Raw genomic sequence first — 24,059 nt, forward strand, 5'->3', positions numbered from 1 at the left:
GCAGACCAGAGATGCTGCTTAACATCCTACAATAAACAGGACGGCCTCCACAGCGAAGAATGATTCAGCACAAAAATGCCCATGGCGGCAAGGTTGAGAAATCCTACTCTAAAGCACACACTCTAATTGAGCAGACCGTTAGCAGTTCCCCACCGTTTTCATTGTTCTTTCTCTCTCCTCTGTTTTTGCACCATGTATGTACAGTTGAACTTCTATGAGTCAAACGCACAGATGCCATGGCTCCACTGGAATATGTCAGTTTTAAAAAAGAGTTCTGGGGCTTCCCTGGTGGCGCACTGGTTGGGAGTCTGCCTGCCGATGCAGGGGACACGGGTTCGTGCCCCGGTCCGGGAGGATCCCACATGCCGCGGAGCAGCTGGGCCCGTGAACCGTAGCCGCTGAGCCTGTGCTCCGCAGCGGGAGAGGCCACAACGGTGAGAGGCCCGCGTAATGCAAAAAATAATAATAATAAATAAAAAATTAAAAAAGAGTTTTCCTCAGAGTCTGAAAATCATAATTCTTATCATGAAATCATTCTTAAACTTAATTTTTAAGAGTCCCTTTTAATTTAGATGACCCAGTCATATCAGTAATACTACAGACAGGCAAACCAAAAACAAACTTTAAACAAATCAGAACTGAGGGGCTCCAGTATGCTGTGGTCTTTTGTTTCTTAAAATAATGAGCTGAAATGTTTATGCATGGGTGCGAGCAAACCCTGAGTTACAGATTAACAGCCGCTCTTTCAGGACAGCCTCTCCCATCTGTCATCTCCCAGCAGGAGAACAATGGCAACAATGACACAGACATGGCCTAATCCGACCAAACACAGCCGGTCCTCCGCCACCTGTCCGTAAGACAATACAGATGACTGCCTGAACAGCCCAGGGACTGACTTTCTTCCCTACAGTAACATTCACACATGCTCTGCTCGGTTCATGGCACTCATCCTTTGGTTTATACTTACGAATCAAAAGCTGTCAACTTACCAGGCAGAAAACACTTTTCATAAATTCTGAGGTTCACCTTTGGGGAACTTCTGACAGTCATTTTTATTGGGTCTCTTCCACCACAAATTTGTAAAGCTATTTCCTATTTCTAACATTAATTGCTATATTCCTCTTAAAGTAAGATTTCAATGACACCCATCCATGGCACAAAAAAACCCACAATTCCCTCAGTGAAATAAATTACATGGCTGAGTTGGCACAAACTGCAGTGTGGGCCAGGCCCGTTAACGGCACGTGATGTGTTGCCATTCTCCCAGGACAAACATAAACACTTTTTATACAATTTTTGGGTTTTGAACCCCGCTTTCCAACAAAGATTTTTGCCCCAGGAGGGAGAACCTTAGCTATCCCACACATCACCATGGAGCGTGGCCCTCACTCCTGAGAAACACATACCCGCTAACAAATCTGACCGCAGGACTAACTTTTAAACGACGACTATTAATTTTACCTCATGTCAAAATATACACTCCTTTGATCCTTAAGGCAAAGGAAGCCCTGGGAAAGGCCAGATTACAGAAGCTGCCGGCTGAAGAAAGGGCAAGCAAGGCAAGGAGTGCCAGGAAACTCACGGGGAGCTTCAATATGGAAAGGGCGGCACCAGCATTAAACACACCACATGCCTGAAAACGTCAGCCTCAAAAACCGCTTTGAGCACCTTGGCTTGAGGGGCCAACAATTCGGGAGAAACTTTCAGAGTTCTTGGATTACTTAAAGCTGACTTGCTCCTATTTTTTTTTTTTTTTTTACATCTTTATTGGAGTATAATTGCTTTACAATGGTGTGTTAAGTTTCTGCTTTATAACAAAGTGAATCAGTTATACATATGTTCCCATATCTCTTCCCTCTTGCATTTCCCTCCCTCCCACCCTCCCTATCCCACCCCACTTACTGTGCTCCAGATATGCCTTACAGAGGTTGCCTCTATTGTTATAACAATTCTCTCCACTTCACAGATAAGGAAACCAAGGCCTAGAGAGATTGGTAACTTGCCTGGGGCCATGGATCCTAGGAGTGGGGAGTGGGGACTGGAACCTAGGCCTGCCTGACTCAAGGCTGGTTCTGCCCCATCCCAGATCCTGCCCAAACACAGAGTCCACTCCCCCCTGTGACAACATGGGGCTGAGAAGGGCTGTCTCCCAAACACTCTCTCCTCCAAAGAGCCTGATATATAGCTCTCTAGTGTTTGTTAACTGGTAAAATATATACTTAAACAGGCTGCATACTCACCAAACAACATCTAATCCTGTGTGTTTAATCATTAACAAGTTTAGGCTATAGAAAATGCCTACTCTTCAGATTCAAGGTGAGCTGGGCTGCTTGTTAGGTACAACTGGCACCCAGAAAGGACCCAGAGACACAAACCAAGACATCCTTGGGACCTGGCCTGACTGGAGGAAGAACTTGGTCCTCTCATGAAGACCCTACAGTTGAGTCCTTAAAAAACAGAGGGTGATGATCTGGGATTTAATACAGGCTCTAGGGAAAGAGCACAGCAAGGGAGGAAATCACCTACAGAAAATACAAAAGGTATAAATGGAAGAAAAACAGATGGGCGCATGAAAGACTTCTCTGATTTGTGTTACAAAAACAGGAGCAAGGGCTTCCCTGGTGGTGCAGTGGTTAAGAATCTGCCTGCTAATGCAGGGGACACGGGTTCGAGCCGTGGTCTGGGAGGATCCCACATGCCGCGGAGCAACTAAGCCCATGTGCCACAACTACTGAGTCTGTGCTCCAGAGCCCACGAGCTACAACTACTGAGCGCACACACCACAACCACTACACGCCTAGAGCCCGTGCTCCGCAACAAGAGAAGCCACTGCAGATGAGAAGCCCGCGCACTGCAACAAAGAGTAGCCCCCGCTCGCTGCAACTAGGGAACGCCGGTGCGTGGCAACGAAGACCCAACACAGCCAAAAATAAACAAAATTAATTAATTAAAAAAAAAAAAAAAACAGGAGCAAGATGCTTGCAAAATAACTACAAACTTTGATCCTTACTCTCCTACTCCCTATAAAACTGTACCTACATGATTTAGACCTTATTTGGGGAGTGACTGATGAATGTACATATACTATGATTTCACTTCACAATAAGAAAATCATGAATGTGAATCAGTCTTCTAACTTATTAAACTTTTATAGCAAGTTGGAACCCTATGAATAGAGAATTCCATCACATTTCAGCATTTAATTTTGTAAACACGAACAGTACTATATAAACCTCCATGAGCCTTTTTTTTTTTTTTTTTTGCCATTGTGGTTACAAATCCCCATAGATTACTTAAAAAGAAAAAAAAAAGAGAAAGAGAACTACTGAATTGAAACGATTATCACATGCAATAAAATGAGTAAATAAATAAACAAAAAGTATGCCTTCACCAACAGGCAGTATCAAAACACTTTTCCACTAAAAGGTTGGCTTTCTAAATCACCCTTAATAAAAGCTCAGGGCTTATAGCTGGGAAGTCAGGCACTCCCACCTCAATTTTCTTTGTACTTTCAAGAAATCTAAAGAGAATAATCAAGTTTGCCCCACATGTAAATGAATTCAAGAAACCAGATGCTCCAAACACGCTGTTTTTATCAACATATATATATTCTTAAAAATTGAATTTGTTTCTAATTTGCATGGTTTTTCATATAAAATGTTTTGGGTTCGAGTATAATATCTACTGTTCACTTCCAAAGCACTATGCTAGCACTGAACAGCACAGGATCACAAAGAACCAGTGCCAAGGAACAGCTCCCATGAGAAGTTCAAACACCAGACCATGCCAGCACTATCACAAAATCACTTCCCCAGGCCTGACTTTCACCAAAAAACAAAGTAATGATTAATTACTGTGCAAGATTAAGTTTGTTCTTTTTATTCAAGATCTAATAACTTATCCACCAGTCATCATTCTTCTTGCTGCTGTGGAGACCTGGTCAGGCCCACCTCTGGCCTGCAGAACGCCTGCCACCTTTAGATCAATAGCCCTGTGATCTATAGCACAGAGCAGAAGCTGATAACCCAGTGGGACCTTCCTGCAGGCATCAATCAGGGTTAGACCCACCAGGAGACTGGATGTCTGCTGCCTATTTCCTGAAGAGAAGCAAGGAGATGTCATGCAAAGCCAGCTGAATCAGCAGAGGTCTGGTGAACCTGTGAAGGGACTGTGGGCTAGAACAGGTTTCCAGAAGGAACTGTGCTCTCTCCCTCGGAGGCAGCACAGAAAGTCCACCTGAAAGTGGTCAGGTGCCAAAGGTTCCAGAGGAAGGACACTCACCCCCGGACATCAAGGCCACGTGGTGAAGCCTAGAGGTCAATTTCAAAAGATGCAAAATGCTCAGCCAGGCTAGGAGGCTGGGCCAGAGTGGGTGGATGAAACCAACCAAGCAGTAAACAATGACATCTCTTCAGTGATTGTGAATTCAAACAGAATATCTTGCTTGACCTTCCGAATTCTCTTTGGCAACTTTTCATCTTGAATTAATATCCTATAACTACTCTAAAGTTTAAAACTCGCTTGCAATGGTAAATCTTTTTGTGAGTTAACTGGGAGGTTAAATAAGGGAGATAAATGAACCGTAATGCTTTGAGTTACCAGCCTGAAAGCAGCTGCGTGCTTGCCACCACTGTGGGTCTCTAGGCACATGACCTGCACGACTTGGTTTATTTACTTGGCTGGGGCCACTGACAGAAGGGCTGCAACTTTCAGAATGAGGCTGGGAGTGGTGGAGAGCCTGATTTACCGGTCAGTGGCATCTATCAGTGTGGAGGACTGAGTCCTCCTCTGGCTACAGTGCTCAAACGTATCTGGGCCTTCCGCTCATACCCACAGCACCACGTACAACACGCACACACACATCCACCAACAGACTGCAAGTCTGATAAGCTCCAAGTAGCATATCCCTCTTTAAAGGAAACACTGAACCACAAAAGGAAGGTGGGCTCTGGCTGTCGGGTACTGTTCTTGGGTAGAGGGGCAACTTCAAGCCCAACCTCCACAGTTGTCCTGATTCCTCCGGACTGATTGGGACCACCACCTCCGCAAGGCACAGGCTCCGCCCAACTCCACAGGGCACCCCTCACCCAGGCTACCACGTGGCATCCTGCCTCCCAGCCACCCCCAAGCCTGAGAAAGCCTGTCTTGCCATCAACTGCACCACCAACTGTAAGACGTAATCTTACTACGTCTCAATTTTCTAACCTACCTGTAATCTCAAGAAAGCCTCAACTATGTACAAGCTACTTGACACCACTTCTTACAGACTTCTCAGCCTATAAAAGTATGTCAAAGAGCACTAGATTGGGAGTCCGAAGTCATAGCTTCATGTATATCATTCACCCGCCTAACAAGTGCACATGAAGCACCTATTATAAAACATGCCAGGGACCAAATGTATGAAGCTGTCCAAACAAGACAGAGCTTGGGCAGAGCCTGGGCCAAGTCATTCAGTGTCTTGGACTGAAATGAAAAGGCTTGGACAAGAAGCTCTTTCAAGTCCCTCCCAGCTCTCCTATTCTCCACTCTTGGCTTTGGTGCCAAGAGGGGACTGAAGCATTCTGGAATGTTCTGCTTCCCTGAACAGATGCTATTTTTACTCCATATTCATATAGCTCAGGTTGCAGACGTGTGACTTCTCTGCACTCTGCCGAACATAAACGACTCATTTTCATCCCAGAGTTTAGGAGACTACGTGTAGCCCTAACACAGAAGGCCCACGGGCAGGCACAGCTCAGGCTCCCGGCCCAGGGACCCTCACGGCCTTGTTCCTTCTACATAGAGGCAGTCTGCTTCCTTGAGATCAAAACTACAGAAAAACAGGAGCAGGGCTGCCAAGGTCTCCTCACATGTTGCCTGGGTTTATTTCTTCCTCATCAGTTCACATCATTTCTGACACTGCACTTCAACTGCCTGGACACAGTCAGAAAGAAAGGCTTTTACGAGTCACTGAAGTCCAGCCAACTTCTGATTAGCCACAGTAATGAAGGAAAAGAACTGTACATGGCCAAAGTAAGGGGGCCTCTGAGGACTGTAAGGGCAAAGATGTTTGTACAGGATACGGAGAAGCACCAGCGAAACAAGTGAAAATCTTCCTCCAACCCCCGAAATTCCCCTCAGACAACATTTCAGGAAAACACTGGCTGGAGTTCCCAAGAGCACCACACCCACCCCAAAGGGAGGCATCTATGGTCTCCATTATCAACTTATACGGGGAAATATCGGCTCCTGAACCAATGCGGGGATAGAATTTTATAAGAACTATACAAACTGAAGCTATGATTAAATGTACTTACTAGTGGTTGAGGTTTTTATTAGCACATCTTAATAGAAGTCTTCTTGTTATTCAGAGCTAAGTTCACAAATATTAAGCGGAAATGTCTACAGCAGAGAGGGAGAAGCTGGAGACTGGAAAGCAAGCAGATATGACATAGTAAGAGTGTAAATGAAGATGGACACGGAAAAGGCTGGGCCCTGGAAATAAACCACCCAGAAGCAGTGAGGCAGACAGCTGATGCCTTGGCCTTTGTGATCATAGACACAGGCTCTCCAGACGTTACTCAACACTTTACCTAGGACTGTTTCATACATACAAAGAGCCCTTCCCATCCTGCCCTCTCTCCAACCTCCCCCAACTCCCACCTCCCTTGCGCTGCCCACCTGGATCGCTCTGCTCACCCTCAGAAAGAAACCAGGCTGCCTTAGGGAATGGTGCCAGCTGGTGGCTGGTATAGAGAACTATCTATTGATCATCAAACTTTTCTCTCCCCTCTCTTGGAGGACTCTCTACCATTCATCCCCTATTCCTCTTTCCTCGGTTTCTTCTCATTACCATCACAAAGGGCTGAATTTGAAAGTCAGAAGTCCAGGGATAGAATCCCAGATCCCCCACTTCCCTACCCAGAGAGGGCAAGTCACATAACCTCTCTCTGCCTCGCTCCCTTCTCTGTAAACACGGACAGAAATACCTGCCTACCCAGCAGGGTCTTTATGAAGCAGCAGAAGTGCAAGTACACCGTGCACAGAACAGGGCTCATCAAACAGGAAGGCACAGCCTCCCCGTTCTGCTCTCTCCCTGGCACTGAACACTGCTCAGCTCCAGCTCAGCTCGTGGGAATTCCGGAGCCATCATGCCCTGAAGCAGTGACCTCGACAACAGGTGACTGGCAAGCCTTCCTCAGAGGTAAAGACACCGCCCCAGCTCTGAACGAGCTCTCTTGTCCGGCGGATGTATTTTCCGTGTGAATGCCATGTTCCTGAGTAACAGGCCAAGTGGTCCATCAAGACCTGTATCAGCTGGTTTGAAGTCGCTAACTCATTTGCAGCAGGAGAAACTCTTTTCCTGACCACAGTGCCCTAAATGATCACTGGGCCTCCCAAGCCCTCCCCAGTGCTATTGAAATCGGGCTCTAGGTTTACCAGGAGGCAACTGGCCAGCCCCTGTGAGGCTCTGCTCCATCCCCAAATGCCATCGCCCTGTGATACAGATCTTAAAGGAGCTAATGAAATTATCTCCTCTGCCTTTTATTCCTCCATAACAACCACAAAATTTGATAAGAATGACCCCCTGCTCCTCTAATTTAAGGCCTATTTTATTACCTTCAATGCTAATTCTCTCTCTTTTAAATGGATATGAGACCCTGAAGACCCCACAGGCCAACAGGATTAGTAATTGATGGCTTCCTCCTGGCCGGCTCTCCAGAGGGCGCTTCTGCTTCCCCCCTCGGGTGGGGTCACAATCAGTTCAATCTTCATGCTTCAGAGACATCCCCTTTGAACAGGATCAAATGTCCCCCCACCCCTGCCTGGTGCTCCGCTCAAAGGAGCAGCAGCTGCTTCCCACTCAGAGCAGTAATGTCAACTCAGCCAGAAAGGCAGAGGCAAGAGGAGGAGGTCGGCGTGGTTAATTGTCCACCAGGCTCAAACGCAGGCCCACTCAAACCAGCACCTGGGAGGGCTGATCACCCCCGTAAAATGCAAGGTGCACTTTGAACCCAGGAACAAGGAGGATGAGAACTATCTTCCCCAGCCTGCTGGGACTTGATGGAGCTTCAGCTGTTTGTTTTCTTTTTCAGATTGTAGCCATAAAGGGTAGAAGCACTTCTCTGCAGCAACCCCAGGCAGGCACATAAAACACAGGCGAGGTGAGCAGCAGGGCTTGCCCACCAGGAAATAAAGGAGAGGAGAGATAAGCATCCGTGGCATCAGTCTAAAGGGAGCCAGCGAAGGCTGCCTCTAGCTTTGAAGAAGGAACCTGAGAGAAGAGAATTCCGAAAGCCTCAGAAACCGCTCCTTCTAAGAAATGCTCTATAGAGAAAAGGAAGCATTTAAAATGCAGGGAATTTACTCTTTCTCATTAAGGGATGGAAGAGAAAATTTTTTCACTCTTTTGCCTATTTGAAAAAGTTACTTTTATTATCTAGTTATCTGAAGGCCTCCTTCCAACTCAGATCCATAATAATTGTAAAAAGACTCTTAAGAAACAGAAAATAGTCATTTTGTAACTGAAAGAGGACATGAGAGTGATCAAAACAACACCTACAGGGGGCTTCCCTGGTGGTGCAGTGGTTAAGAACCCGCCTGCCAAGGCAGGGGACATGGGTTCGAGTCCTGGTCTGGGAAGATCCCACATGCTGCGGAGCAACTAAGCCCGTGCGCCACAACTACTGAGCCTCAGCTCTAGAGCCCGCAAGCTACAACTACTGAAGCCCACGTGTCACAACTACTGAAGCTCGCGTGCCTAGAGCCTGTGCTCCGCAACAAGAGAAGCCACCGCAATGAGAAGCCCGCCCACTGCAACGAAGAGTAGCCCCCGCTCTCCGCACCTAGAGAAAGCCCGCGCACAGCAACAAAGACCCAATGCAGCCAAAAATAAATACAAAAAAAAAAAAAAAAAAAAAAAAAAAAAACCCAACACTTACAGTCCTTTTGTAAAGCAAAAGCCTAAGATATTCCATTTAAAACCAACGTTCCCTGGAAACAAGTACTTCTAAGTTTTTCTTTCACATCAATATCAAAACTCCCATAGTAGATAAGACAAACCAGCCATCAAATCACAGCTGACAAGTGACATGATCAAAGTAGAAAGTGGTTCCCAAATTATGTGTCAACTGTGTTCTGGAAGTAGAAAAAAGCAAACTCTTCCCCAGAGATGTCAATACCTGGGTGCAGCTTTACAATGAAACTTGGAAACCGATTTTGGACATTTTGCTTCTTCCTTAAGAGAAAGATGAGATAAAGGCTCACCTGAAGCTGAAGATAAAGGCTTCACCCGGAAAAGCCATACACCTAAAGGGGGACGTGCCACTTTGTGTGTGTATCTGTCAGCAGCTGCAATCTGAGTTCCCACTCATTTCAGCAATAAAGGAACTGGCTGGTCAGAGACCAGCGTGCTAACGACACTGGAGTCCGGGACCAGCAGACCAGTTGCTGTGTCTGCTAGCTGCCTTTGCTCTGATTGCTCCCAAATGTCTGCCCTGGATACAAGGGGGCCCATGCTGGACAGTGTCTTTGGATGAAGGCCAAGGCTCCAAAATGGCTATATCAAACGCACACACACAGACACACACATGCTCGCGCACCCTGATACACAATTTCACTGCTGCTGGGGCACTAGCAGTTCTTAGTACAACTGTTCTTTAGAAACAGTAAACATTCAGTCGAATGAAAGAAGAATACCACATTAGAAATCCAAAACAAAGTTCAGAAGCTCTAAGGAAATTCAGGAACTACATCACTTCTTGGACTTTCTAATTAGGATGACGTGGGGTTGTCAAGATTCAATGAGAGAGCTCTGTGAAGTGTGCCCAAACGCACACTGATGTGTGAGATGCCCTGAGTGGAGGGGGCCCAGCTCAGTAATTTGATGACTTAACCTGCCTCATTTTTTTTTTTTCTAACCAGATTAGAATTGTTATCATAAAACAGGAGACACTCTGAGAATCAGAGATCTTCTAGAAGCTCAGAGAATCAGAGATCTCCTAGGAGCTCAGTGAGTGGCCAGTTATTATCAGTTGGGAAGTACTCCCCATGTGTTTGGCGGCATGAAGACCAGACATACTCACCACCTTGCACTCAGCTTCTGCAGGCATGGTACAACAGAAGACAGTTGGTAATATCTCAAATTCCAGAACCTACTAAAAAGCTAAAACTCACTCATATATTAACATCTGGGCTTTTAAACTGTAATTTTCTTCGTTTATTTTTCAAGTATGATAGACAAAATGGAGTCCATGGAGACTAGAAATCCCTGGTCAAAGCTGAAACCCTCCCTCTACCCAAGCCCTAGGAAACTTTAAGATGAACAGGGTCAGGGGAAAGTCAAATTTCCTCTACTGCTTTGCCTTTCACTAACTTCTCCTTCAGGCAGCTCTCTGGCTGGGGCTCAGCACCAAGCAGAAGAAACCATGGAGACGTGACCGCTTCTTTTATGTGAGACTAGTTGGCTGGTACTTCTACTAAGTTGTTGGAAAGCACACCCAGAAACCAGAAAACAACTTCTTTCTCTTTGCTTTCGTGCTGCACACACCCAAACAAAGCAAATGGAAAGGCTGAACAATGAGTACCGTTCATGTAGAGGCAGGATAAGAAGGCAGGAACGGGGGCTTCCCTGGTGGCTCAGTGGTGAAGAATCCGCCTGCCAATGCAGGGGATACGGGTTTGATCCCTGGTCCGGGAAGATCCCACGTGCCGCGGAGCAACTAAGCTCGTGTGCCACAACTACTGAGCCTGCGCGCCTAGAGCCCGTGCTCCACGACAAGGGAAGCCACAGCAGTGAGAAGGCTGTGCACCGAAACGAAGACCCAACGCAGCCGAAAATAAATAAATTTTTTTTAGAAAAGGCAGGAACAAACACTCAAGACTGCATTCTCCTGTGTGAATGTGGTCTTTAATCAGATTGAAGTCCCTCCCGCCCCACCTCCACCCTGTCTTCTGGGAACTCAGCCACCTGCCAGTTCCTAAAAGGACCCAGGCCCCATCCTGGCTCCAGATTCAGGTGAACCATTGCCCTGGGGGTTGCTACTCCCAACCCACAGGATGAAGCAAAATGGCATCAAGCCAATCAATGTGTCTCTCAAAGATCCCAGCATATTAAGACTACAGGGGAAATGGAAATGCATGATTTAAAAGCTTTTATTAAAATTATTTAAACCTAAACTGTGTTCTAGGAATATTTTTATTTCCTCTGGGTTATAAATTGGTCAAGTCAATTGTTTGCTCCCTTACTGCCATACATTTGGTTTTACACTGTTCAATCCTGGGGCTGCCCAAGACTCCCAGGGGCTGGCAGACAGATGTCTCTCCCGGAACAGCCAAGGGGGCTGGTGGCTCAGGGTCCCAGGCTGTCAGTTAGCACCTTACTGACAATGACACAAAAACTCCTGATTTCTCATCCTTTTCAACAGTGGTAAGAATCTAAACTCCTGCCGACTTAACATACTATGGCACGTTCCCAATTACCCGTGGTAATGTGAGCAAACAGCCATGTCATTAATCCAAAAGGGCACTCTACACATCAGTTCACTGGCTTAGGAACACGTTATCATTTTTTTGTAGCTGTACCTCAGTTTAGTTTACTAGGGCTTTTTTTTTTTTTTTTTTTTCTCCTCAGATGAACATTCACTCATTTACTGAAAGTCTGTTCCATGCCAGAAACCATGTGAGATTGGAGATGGTAGCAAAAAGAACTCACACACTGGGGGAAAAGACGTGTACAAACAAGTAAGTAAAGCTCACCACGGGCGCGTGCAGTGTGCTGTGTCAGCAGAGGGGCAGCAATTCGTTCCGCTGGAAAGCTGGGAAAAGGCTATGCTCCCAACACCCTCTCTTTCAGACAGTTTGTAAATAACAAGTGAAATGTTGGCTGAGTCTTAAATGAGGAAAAGGGATTCTAAAGCACCAACTCAAATGGAGAGGTGAAGGTGCCCAGCAAAAAGGAAAGAGCGTTGGGCACTGAGACGGGCAGCAACATCCAGGAGAAAGCCAGGCCGGTCAATAAACACCTTCACCCGATAACTCGATGGGGCAGGTAACCACTTTACACCTTTCTTTTTTTTAATTTTTAATTTTTTTTTTTTTTGGCTGTGCCAGGTCTTAGTTGCGGCACGTGGGATCTTTATTTTTTTTTAGTTGCGGCATACAGGATCTTTTCGTTGCAGCATACGGACTTCTTTAGTTGCAGCATGCTGACTTCTCAGTTGCGGCACGCATGTGGGATCTAATTACCCTGACCAGGGATAGAACCCGGGCCCCCTGCATTGGGAGCGCAGAGACTTACCCACTGGACCACCAGGGAAGTCCCTTTACACCTTTCTTAGAGGAGCTGCCACCCTATATTTAAGGATTTTCTTTTTAATGCATGAGAACTTGGGGTGGTTATCAGAGTGCATTGCATGGCTGGAGTTTTCCCACAACCAGCCTGAACATGAGCAGATCCAGGAAGCAACCCCTTACCTGTACGAGGAGGAGCTCCTTGATGAGATGCAAAAACCACAGGCCAGCTGTGAACTCAAGAGTTTGCTTCCCAGTTTACCTGAAAAACAACAGGAGAGGGCCATTTCTGTTAACTTGGAATAGCCAGTCTTTTAACAGCCCCAGTAGAGACCTGCAGACCCTGCCTAAGGCTCCTTGGTCTCAAAGCAGAAAACCTGGCCAGCGTCACTTGGCCAAGGGGTTGGATCAGAGAAGTGGGTGAGAATCCTGGTGCTTAACTCGGAGGGTAATGGTAAGCCAGGCACTTAATCTACCTGTGTCTTAGTTTCCTCCCCGCCATAGCTACCTCACAGAATGATCAAGAAGGCCTTCGATATGCCGGGCACCATGCCAAGCCTGGAGTCATGTGAATGACCACGTCATGGGTTCCCCGCCCTCAGGGAGCCGACAGTCCACAAAGACAGAGAAGTAAATGGGTGGTAATCATGACCTTGACGCAACTGAGAGAAGTTGAAGTGAGGAAAATACAAGGTGACGTGGAGCCTTTGCAGAGGCACCAGCTGACCCCAGGGAGGTCAAAGGGAGCTCCCCAGAGCAGGTGATGGCTAAGCTGAGGTCTCATAAGCAAGAGGTGGCCAGACTACGAGCATACCAGGCAGAGGAAACAGCACAACGGGTGCCCAGGAAGCAAGAACACAGTAAGCTGACAAGAAAAAGGAGTATTTCAGAGGCCGAGAGGGAGACTGGCAGTCATTTTAGGAGAGTTTGGACTTTCTCTTAAGGCCTACGGCAAGCCCATGAAGGGTCTCCTGTAGGAGAGTGGCGTGGTCCAGAAAGTTTTCTGCAACATCAGAGAGAAGGGATTGCAAGGGGGCAAGGAATGCCCCCCTCAGCTACCCCAAATGCCACATCCCTGGTCTTCTGTGGGAACGACCAGGAGAGAAGGCCCCAGGGTAAGAAGACAGGGCTAGGGCTCCCTCCAGTGAACCACAGCTTCTCAACTACAGGTTCCTCCGGCATTAAGTGATTCCACCCAGGCAGACACGCCATCAGGAGCAGAGTCTGCCTGTGCCAACACACCCTCCTCCAGAAGGTGGAGGAGTGCCTGGTGTCACGGTGCTTCTCAACTTGTGCTCTCCAGACCAGAGGCATCAGTACCACCTGGGAACGTGTTGGAGATGCAAATTCTCGGCCCACCCCAGACCTAGTGACTCAGAATCTCCAGGAGCGGGGTCCAGCCAGTGTGTGTTTTAACCAGACTCCAGGTGATTCTGATGCTTCCTAAAGGCAGCAAGCACTAAGTGGGGGCAGTGCCAGCACAGGGGTGGCAGTGAGTAGAGTACAGGGTACAGAGATAGCCCCGTCTGATACCCCAACAGCACCTCCGTGCTCAAGGCCTCACACTCTACAGGGACTGTGATGTCCATTTATGCTTAAAAGGAAATACACAAAGCTTTTTTGGGGGTGGGTTTTTTTTCCTTTGGTTTTTTGGCCACACCGCGAGGCATGCGGGATCTTAGCTCCCCAACCAGGGATCGAACCCGTGCCCGCTGCAGTGGAAGTGTGGAATCTTAACCACTGGACCACCAGGGAAGTCCACACAATGCTGTTTTTATCGATACTTAGAAATGATGCTAGCCCTGTGGACCATGCGGAAGAGTACACGGGCCCACCTCTGGAGTGGGGATGTAGTACTTCGGGAGAATTTCATTTCCCTAAGAAATGCCCCATCCCTTTCTGTGGCCCTCCTTTATTTCAGAATAGACAAAGGAAACTCCAGCTTCAGGAACAGGGACAATGTTTCTCCTCCCCCCCAGATACAGAATCTGACCACTCCAGAAAAAAAACAATGAAGCCATCCAGAAAGCGCCCATGGTTTCATTGAAGGGTCAAGTTTCTTTCTGGAGTGGGTCAGTTTGTAAAAGTTCCCAGAGTTGTGGTTCCTGGGATGTACTTGTGTGTAACTTCTCTGTTCGTCAAGCAGTGGCAAAAAGACTCTCCCCACCATCTCCACGCTATTCTGAAAACACCCTAGAGCACTCAGACAAGCTTCAGCTGGACACCAGAATGGCCAAGTTCAGAGTTTCTTTCAGCCAGCTAAGAGCTGAGAAATTCTTTAACATGTAAATATTTTTTTCAGCTATGAGAGAGAAACCATGCCCTAAAGCACTTTCTAGGTGGCATGAGGTCTCAGAAGAGTCAAGCCCTCCTCAAAACTGACTGGGAGGGCTTCCTTGGTGGCGCAGTGGTTGGGAGTCCGCCTGTCGATGCAGGGGACACAGGTTCGTGCCCCGGTCCGGGAGGATCCCACATGCCGTGGAGCAGCTGGGCCCGTGAGCCATGGCCGCTGAGCCTGCACATCCGGAGCCTGTGCTCCGCAACAGGAGAGGCCACCACAGTGAGAGGCGCACGTACCAAAAAAAAAAAAAAAAAAAAAAACTGACTGGGAAAAGGCCCTTAGTGGAGAAGGAAAGGTTTCTGCTGCTGTCCAAGTTCTCCTGATAAGCAGGTAAAGAAACTGGATCATTTCCTGAGCTTCTCTCTCAAAATTAAATAGACTAAAAAAAAAAAGAGCAACATAATCCCAAGCACAATTACGGTGTTTAACCTTAACTTTCATATCTAGATCACCTGGCTTTTCATTACAACTGGTCAGGTATATGTGAAATGGCCACACTAGATAGAAAGAAGTATGATAGATAGAAGCCAGATGCATCATCAAAGATATTAAAGCCCCTATTACACAGCGTGCGCGTGCAAACACACACACACACACTAAGTGAATGAGAATTAGTTCTGCCTAGTGCCCCCCGCCACCAGGTATCCTGGGCTCCTCCGGACATCTGAGCTATCCTCGGTGGCCCTGCCCCAGCCCTGACCTCACAGTGCCCACACTTCACCCATCACAGTCCACTCTCTTCATACCCTGATCTTTGCTGGCATTTTATGAAATTCTTCCTGTTAAGTCCTAAGTAACTAATGTAGTGCCTGTTCTATGGATGCTTACATGTTGAATAAGAGGTTTAAAGAGAACCATTTCGCCCAAATTCCTCTAATGGTAAAATTTTAGGCACAACAATAAGTGAATTCCAGCTTTTCGCTACAGAGCCCCTTCCACACACCTCCAATCCCATCACACTGACCACTTCCCGCTTCATTTGTTTCGTAAGTGGCAGCTTATAAAAAACACCTCCACCTCCTAGGATGGAGGTGAGATGGATCCTGCAGTTGTAAAAATGGAGGTAAATGTTGAAACAATGACGTGCAAAGTCCATCTCCTCCATCTGTCAATTCACCTGTGTCAGAACCAAACTGCCTCTGGAGGATGAGGATCCCATCCTCCATCCATTTCTGGTCAGCGCTAACTTAGGAAGCGCTGTGTCTCCAGTGTCTGAACCCAAGCAGGGGAGAGAGTGGGAGAAGTCGGCCTCAAGACATCCCTTTCTCTGCAGAGGCCCAAAGCGTACAGCCCAGTATCTCCAAGAATGCCCCAAAGTGCTTAATAATCAGTGTCTGTAAAACCTTCCTAAATATAACGGCTTCAGAACTGGCTCTTACACTGTTGACAAGGGACTCTGATTTGGTCCCATCCAAGATAAAAAAAGAGCCTTTCTGTAAGAATGAAAACATGAGTCAAGATAAAAATTGAAGTGGGTCCAATGGGACAAAAGCCAGCCCTTCACAACCAAGTATCTAAGAGGCCAAGAAAAGAACAGGTAAAGGTGCCCCTCAGACATGGCTGATAACACAGGCTCAGATGGACAGGTTTCTAAATTGCTGTTTCTCGAAAATGGTGTTTCTAGAACATGCCCAATTATAAAAACCATCCAGACACTTTGTTTAAAAAATTCAGATTCCCAGGACCCACACCAAACCTATGAGGTCAAAACTCCAGGGCAGGGTCTGAGAACACATAGGTCTAACCAGCACCCAGCACAGGGTCAGGCAAGTTTCAGAAACAACGTTCCAAAGGAAACAATATGTAACTTTTTAAAACGTTGCAGTCACATAACTTCAAAGTGATAGGGTCTGTGTGAAAAGGCAGGCTTAACTGGAGGAAGTCAGAGCCTTCTTTAAGTAGTTAAAATTATGGAATATAATCATCAGGTAATGAGGAAGTCAATTTGATTAAAATGTAGCAAAAACAAAACCTCTCCCTTCAGCTTAACCATATTCCACCTGGAAGACCTCCCATGACCTCCCTCCCTGCCCTAAGGATGGAAGGGAATCCCCGAGCACAGCTGCTCCTTGGGGCTGTTACAGGCCGGAATGGCAGTGACAGGGTTGAGAGCCCTCAGAGTTATCCCAATAAAGACAGTCCCAAGGAGCAGGCAGCAAACTCTAAACCAGACCCTGCAGGTGCCCTCCTGGTGTCAGCCTTTACACGTCTGAGTCTCCGCCTGACTAACCCGTAGCCTCAGTCGTGTCCCAGTCTATGTGAGGCCTTGCTCCACAGGACCAGCGGCACCAGCCTCACAGGGAGCCTATCAGCGATGCAGAAGCCCAGGCCTGCTTCATCAGAATCTGCCATTTCACAGGATTCCAGATCATTCCTGTGCACCTTCCAGCATGAGAAGCCCTGCTTTAAGGCACGGAGAGCGCCACCACGGGGAGACTCTCACCCCACCTGTACAGCCACCAGCTCACCAGCTCACCCACTGCGACCCCACACACTAAGAGGCCTTCTTCCCTCACAATCCTTACACAAGTCTTCTCAGACTTGCTTTGTCTTGGAGCCAAATCACCATCAGCGGGGCCCAGTGACAGCTGACAATCCAAAGCCCCACCTTAGGGAGTTAAAAGGAGGCGGTAAGTACTGATGTCTCTCACATTCTCCTCCGGCTCCTCTACCTATCAGGCAGGAATATGGACCCCACGAGCACAAATCAGTGAGGGGGCAGGAATATGGACCCCACGAGCACAAATCAGTAGAGAAGATCCAAAGTCAAACAATACTACGGAATGCTGGCTCGCTCTCCGCCAGCACCATGTTAATGAGGTCGAGGTCACGAGTATGATTAGCTTCCTCGGGTATCGGGTATCGTGGCACAGACTCCAACCCTCTGCCCTCTAGCTGCCTGCAAAGGCTGACACGCCCCTGGTTACTAATAGGAGAATGACTGGAGAGGCTGAACAGAGTATCGGCAGAAAAGGACTCAAAGAACTTGGATGACTGGTGAGCAGAATGGATTGAAGAACAGTACTCAGCCCAGAGGGGTGGCTGACATGACAGATGACTGGTGAGAATTCAAAATCAGTCCGATGGGCTGAACAACACACACCTGGATGAGAAAGCTGAAATTTGACAGGAAGAAGTGGGAAGTTCTACGGCCAAGATTTTAAAAATCAAATACACATATGTAAGCCAGAGGAAATCTAACCTGACGACAGTTCTTGTTTTAAAATGTTTAAAACTTTTTTAAAACATGTAAGTTTTGTTGACTAATGTAGTTGCTAAGAAAGCTAACATACTTAGGGTCCGTGAGTCTAATTTCCAGACCAAGGGGAACAGTGGTCCCTGTGTAGCACAGCTGACCAGACTATCCTCAACAGTCCCCCAGCCACCTGTCCACACAGGTGTATACACAACCCGTCCCATCTCTTCATCACTACCACCACTTGTGTTCTTATTATTCAGTATGGCCTCTGCACCCAGCTACCGTTCTTTTTGGCTTTGGATTATAGTTTAAACATTCCCCACATCAGCTTAGCTCCCTTTAAGGCTGCCTTTTCTTTACTAATCAAGAAAAGAACAACAGACCCGAGCACAAATTGGAAAAAACACATTTAAAAAAAACAAAAAAAGACAAGACAACCAACCTAAGCAACCCATTTACCAAAAGGATTCAAACCCAAAAGACCTATAGTCACCTGTGTAAGCTGGCACCCTAGGCCGCATATTACAGCACGGATCTGTGCAGATTCGTAATCAGGTTGGTAAATTATGAGCTTCCAGCACAGAAAAGCCCTGAAACGGCTACAATACGAATGAGCAAATGACAGAGTAAATATCTGTTTAGACACACTTCCCTGGGCAGAATCATCTTCTAGGAATGGACAGTTAGCCATTAAAAAAAAAAATGTGATTATTAGATTGTTTTTCAAGTTGTGAGCCCTGTGTTCCTTACGTGTATATTTCACATACAGAGGGTAGCCATTTACAAACACCAAAATACCAATTACTGGTGAAGTCTGTAGTTGCGAGACTGGCCAGTCTATTATTTTTAATTTCAGAAAACTTGATCCCTATGGGTGAGAGAAAAGTTATAAATTTTTAAGAGGTTAATTTGTCCTGAGTAATAAGTGTGTCATGCACCACTTATCTGAAGATTAAATGTGGCTACTGTCTATGCAGTTACAGGCATCTTTAAACAACTGGCTAACTGCCTCAAAACTGGAAAACAACATGTGAAATTCAGCCCAACTGCAGCCTGCCCCAGGAGAAAGGAAGCTTGAACTCCAGGTGCCCTTGACAACACAGCTCAGTGTGGAAAGAGAGAAATTGCTGAACAATAGAATCAGTAGAGGAAAGAGAGTCCCTCTGATTTTCCGGGAATGTGGGGAGGTTGATGCTAAAGGGATATTTAAGATCTCACTGCTGGTTTGAATTCTACTGAACACTGAAACAACTGAAAACAAGAAAAGAAAAAAAAACTTCCATGTGAGTATAGTATATTTTTATAGATATTTAATTAGGTACATATCAATCTGACAGAGGTTTACACATTTAGATATAGAAGTGAAACACCTCTCAGATCACACTTAACAGTGTTTATGAAAACATATAAAGTGTACCGACAGGAAGGAGTGGGTCCTTCCCTATTGTTGGGAGGAAGCTGCCCCATTCTGGCTCTGGGTCACAGGACCCAGGCCTGGTTACATTCCTCCACAACTACATTTACAACAAATAGGAATTTCAAGTCTTTTTAAAGACAGAGACCTGCTTTGCCATGGATGTAGCACAGATGTAAGGAGGTGTATGGTGCTGTGGCCAAAACTGCTGATACAGTTTTGCACAAAAAAAGAATGGAAGAAAACACCAACAACTGTTTTGTTCCGGTTTTTCAAGTAACATCTACGTTTTAAAAATCTGAAAAGCAGAAAAGTAAAGAAAATAGTCACCTGTAACCCCACGAGTCCAAAATAACCAGTCAGAATTTTAGCCTACATCCTTGCAGTCTGTCTAGGCTACCAGTTTTCCTTTCAATGGCAGATCAGTTAGGCACGCAAGAGCAAGGCGAGGCATTATTGCTGGTTACACAGACTAATGATGATTAATAATTCCCACTGGCCGTACCCTAAATCCACAACAGTAAGAGGAGTAAGGCTGTACACAAATCAAGTAGCATGTCTGCCCTTTAACAGGCATTCACTGGGGCCTACTTTGCACACGTTTTTTTATTCCACAAATGAATGAAATTCAAATTAACAGCCCCTTGAGGGCCATATGGTAACTTCAAAAAAGAAGGCAGATAAGCTTTGTCCCTGGTGGAAACGAAAACACTAGTTCTCCAAGTACAAGTTCTCAAGGTGCCTACAGACTGGGTTCCTAGGAAAAGCCCTCCTCCTGGCTTGCAGATGGCCACAGTCTCACCATGGTGGAGGGAGCATGCTCCAGACTCTCTCCCTCTTCTTAGAAGGACACTAATCCCATCATGGGGGCTCCACCCTCATGACCTCATCTAAACCTAATTACCTCCCAAAGGTGCCCCCTCCAAATACCATCACAATGGGGATTAGGGTTTCTATTTAGGAATTCGGGTAAGAACACAGTCTGTCCAGAATACGTAGATGTGTTGGGGGTGGAGGAGGATCAATGTTATCAGTTGTACATCCTAGCTATTAAAAATGTTCAGGGCTTCCCTGGTGGCGCAGTGGTTGAGAGTCCGCCTGCCGATGCAGGGGACACGGGTTAGTGCCCCGGTCCAGGAAGACCCCACGTGCCACGGAGCGGCTGGGCCCGTGAGCCATGGCCGCTGAGCCTGCATGTCCGGAGCCTGTGCTCCGCAAAGGGAGAGGCCACAACAGTGAGAGGCCCACGTACCACAAAAAAAAAAAAAAGTTCAGAGCCATTCTATGTACATTCCTCTAAATTATCTCAGTTCAAAACAATAAACAGGTCTCACAAGTCGGCAAAATAACACCAGTAGGAGTCTGATCATTGAAGTCCAGGGTCAGGGGCTTGATTACCCCGTTAGTCCCGTTGAAAGGATGAAAGAGAAAAATTCAGTTACAAGGACACAGATTACTCTCACCCTGAGCACTATTCAGTAAACCTCAAGAGACCAGCCAACCACTTGCTGCTACTGTAAAAATAACTCCATCTTTCATCTCCAGCTCCAGACCTCTCTTCCTGCCTGTGGATCCAATGCTCTGCTGGGCATCTCTCCCTGGGCGCCTCACAACTCAGCTGTGGATTCAACTCAACTCGTTACTCCTCACCATCTCCCCAAACTGAGGTTCCCATAGCTGCTTAACTCAGTGAAAGGCGCCATGACCCACTCCAGTCACCCTGGACTCCCTCTTACTAAGAGCCCACCCATGGGACATGACCGAGGAAGTGCGGTCAGCCTCTCCAGGTCTCTCCTGCTCTCCCTCACCAAGTCCCACCGGGATTCCTGTACTAACCTCCCGGCTCACCTGCTATCCCCGGCCCTGGCCTCCTTGTCACTGAGCCCACCTAGAGTTCCTTCTAAAGCACAATATGATCAGGTCAATCACCTGCTGCAAGTTCCCCGTCTTCCACACAGGTTTCGAGATGAAGTTCAGACTCCCCAGCTCAGCACCCAAGACCCAGCACCCTCAGGGACTTCCCTACGCCACGCTGCCTCTAGTCCAAACAGCTACTCTCAGTGCCCTGTTGACCTTATACCATTTCGAGCCTTCTAGACTCCAAACATAATGCATTCTTACTGTACCAGGTATTACTGTAACCTTAAAAGTAATGGGGAAAAAAAAACCTTGAGGGACTAAGTCTCCACTCTGCCCTTTACTCTCGAGCCCACCTCCTACAGCAAAGGGTCCAGTATTTTAAGTACTAGACCAGACTCTTTCCTGGGCACAATCTGGGTTTTATAAGCTGATGATCAGATCTGACCTCTGATTCCTTCTTTGCCTTTCTAAGGCTGTGAAGTCTCACTTCGGAGAAAAACCCATTTGTTCTCGTGGCACTTTGACTGGTGATTCTACTCAAACAGGACACATGCTTTATTATAAAGCACAGAAGGAAACAGGTTCCCCCTTCTTCCTTCTCCCTGTGGAGGACCCATAGGACCAGCAGGCCCCGGCCATCCCCCGCCCCCAGCCAGATCACTTCCCTCCAAGCTGGCTGGCTTGTGGAAGAGAAGCACGCCCAGCGCACTGCTTTCCCAGCGCAGGCACTTCTAAACAAAAAAGAGAGCTTCTTGGGTTTATGGAGCTCCTTCGCACAAAGAGTTTGCTTCTCCAACTAGAATGCATGCTCTGTGAGTGGAGAGGCCTACTCTTGGTTCTTGCTATGCTCCCAGAGGCCAGAACAGAGCCTGGCCCATGGAAGAGGCTCCATGGGTATTTGCTGAATGACTGGATAAAAGAATGGATGGATGAGCAAACAGGCACTCCTCCCAGATTAGAAAAGAAATATACAGCATAGTTCCCCAGCTCCAAAAACTACTGTTTTGCTAAGAATGCCTTTTGTTCATTCTGCAGCTAGGTACAACCTTAGGAAAAACTGGGCAATGTTCCATTAACCCCAAGACATACTATAAAGGTGCTTTTTGGAATAAATTCTAGAGATCAGGTATTTGCTTACTATTTGTATTTTTCTAAGAGCAGTAAACACTAAGAAAACACTGCTTTAGAATTCCCAAGAGAGACACCATGTCCACCACTCAAGTTTTCTCTTTTTTCTTAAATAAAATGTCGATATTGACTTTGGTGGGACCTGGAACCTGAGAAGGTGCCTTTGCAAGGGGGCAGTGAGGCTTGGAATTACAGGCCACACCTGTGCTTAGGTCCTCAGACCCACACGGAGCCTGCACTACACATTCCCCACAGCTGGAGTCCCAGAAAAGGCTGACTAGAGGGGCCAAAAAGATGCAGCCTACAAGTTCTAGAAAGATCAAATATTTCTGAGTGTGGGCTGCTGGGGGCACAGGGACAGCCTCAACTAAGGGTCGACCATCGGCCGACCTAAAATCAGCAGTCGCTCAAAGTCAGCTCCCCTTGCAGCCCGGCTCTCTGAATGGCCCTGCTCTCTCCCGAGCATTTGAAATACTTGACAACCATCATCAACATTTTCTGAGCACTTACCCAGCGTGAGGGACCACCCTAAGTTCTATGCAAAAGTACATAATCATAGTTAACCTTCCAGGTGATTCTTTGACTTGAACTTTATTACCATCATTTTACAGACACAGAAACCAAGGCTGAGAGAAATTAAGTAACTTGTCCCAGGTTTAGGTAGTAAGTGACACCTCTGGAAACTCAACAGTCCCAATTTTGGGTCTCCTACATTTTGGTCTCCTATTTTGTCAATTCTTTGCAATAAAGAAGTTGAGAAGTTGTATGTGCTGTCCATTAAAAATGGATACTTTTCTATATATTTTCTATCTTCTCCTACTATGGACTTTTCCTCCCCGCCCTGCCCAAACACTACATGCAGTAAAATCTCTTTAATTCGTCAGTCCACACATCTGAGCCCATCCACATGCATAAAGAGCATATATTACTTTTTCCACAAGGCACCGTTTTGCTCTAATCCATAAAGATTCATTTTCCTTCCTATAGACAAATTACTGGTTCATGTCTCGCGACTCAAATTATATTATATTGAAGAATGCTCATTTGCAGTGTAATTATTCTTCTTAATTGGACTGCTCTGAAGACAAATGATTTCCCCTCCCTAACGCTATCAACTCCTGCACCACACGATGTCTTTTTTCCTGGCATAAAATGTTTGCTGCACCCTTTGCAAACACACCACAACAATCCACACTATCTGCTCCCTGTGTGACCACTTAGGGAAAATATTATCATGACGTTGGTTTTTATCTGGTATTACCTCAAACTCCTCCAGTATTATTTCATCAGAATCAGATCTCTGACAAAGATTAATAACAAGTCTATCACAGTATGACAGCAAAAAGAAGTGAGAATCTTGGGTTTTCTTTTCCCTATCTGTAAAAACATTTAATCTCCCCACCAGCACGTGTTCCCTATCTCTTACATTTGAAAAGGAGAAGTCGTTTTTTAAAGAGGACCAGTAGAAAAGAGGAAGATCCGGGAAAGAGCAACGCCAGAGAAATTCGCATCCATCATCACTTAAACCTGGCGCGGGTGGAGGTCTCTCAGGCGAATGGGCGAAGCAAAAGCAACGTGCGGAGGAGAAACGTCCCTCGGAACTCGGTTACTCAGGTTTAACTCTCCGCACCAGGCTCTAACAGCTCCCCCTCTCCCTCCCGCCCACACCTCTCCCCGCTCGGGCTCCAGCACACACACGTCTACAGAGGCCGCTTTGCGATTTCAGACAGAAGCTCTCCGTTTACTTGTGGGTCGCTGATGGCAACCTACAGGAACGCACACACAGTAGAAAACGCGCTAAATACAGGAAATGGCCCAGGTGGGAGTGAGGGTGGGGGTGGGATGGG

General features: G+C 46.7%; 1 protein-coding gene across 2 annotated transcripts in view; it reads right to left on the bottom strand.

Annotated features, from left to right (window-relative positions):
• LHFPL2 (LHFPL tetraspan subfamily member 2) overlaps positions 1 to 24,059 on the bottom strand; it is a 173,510-nt gene that overhangs the window by 148,556 nt on the left and 895 nt on the right. For both annotated transcript variants that reach the window (XM_024755666.1, XM_024755665.1), the window contains exon 2: positions 12,454 to 12,532. The gene's annotated coding sequence lies outside the window, so the exon portion shown is untranslated. The remainder of the gene's footprint in view (positions 1 to 12,453; positions 12,533 to 24,059) is intronic.

Source organism: Neophocaena asiaeorientalis, unplaced genomic scaffold (genome assembly GCF_003031525.2).
Source record: "Neophocaena asiaeorientalis asiaeorientalis breed wild unplaced genomic scaffold, Neophocaena_asiaeorientalis_V1.1 scaffold37, whole genome shotgun sequence".
NCBI lineage: Eukaryota > Metazoa > Chordata > Mammalia > Artiodactyla > Phocoenidae > Neophocaena > Neophocaena asiaeorientalis.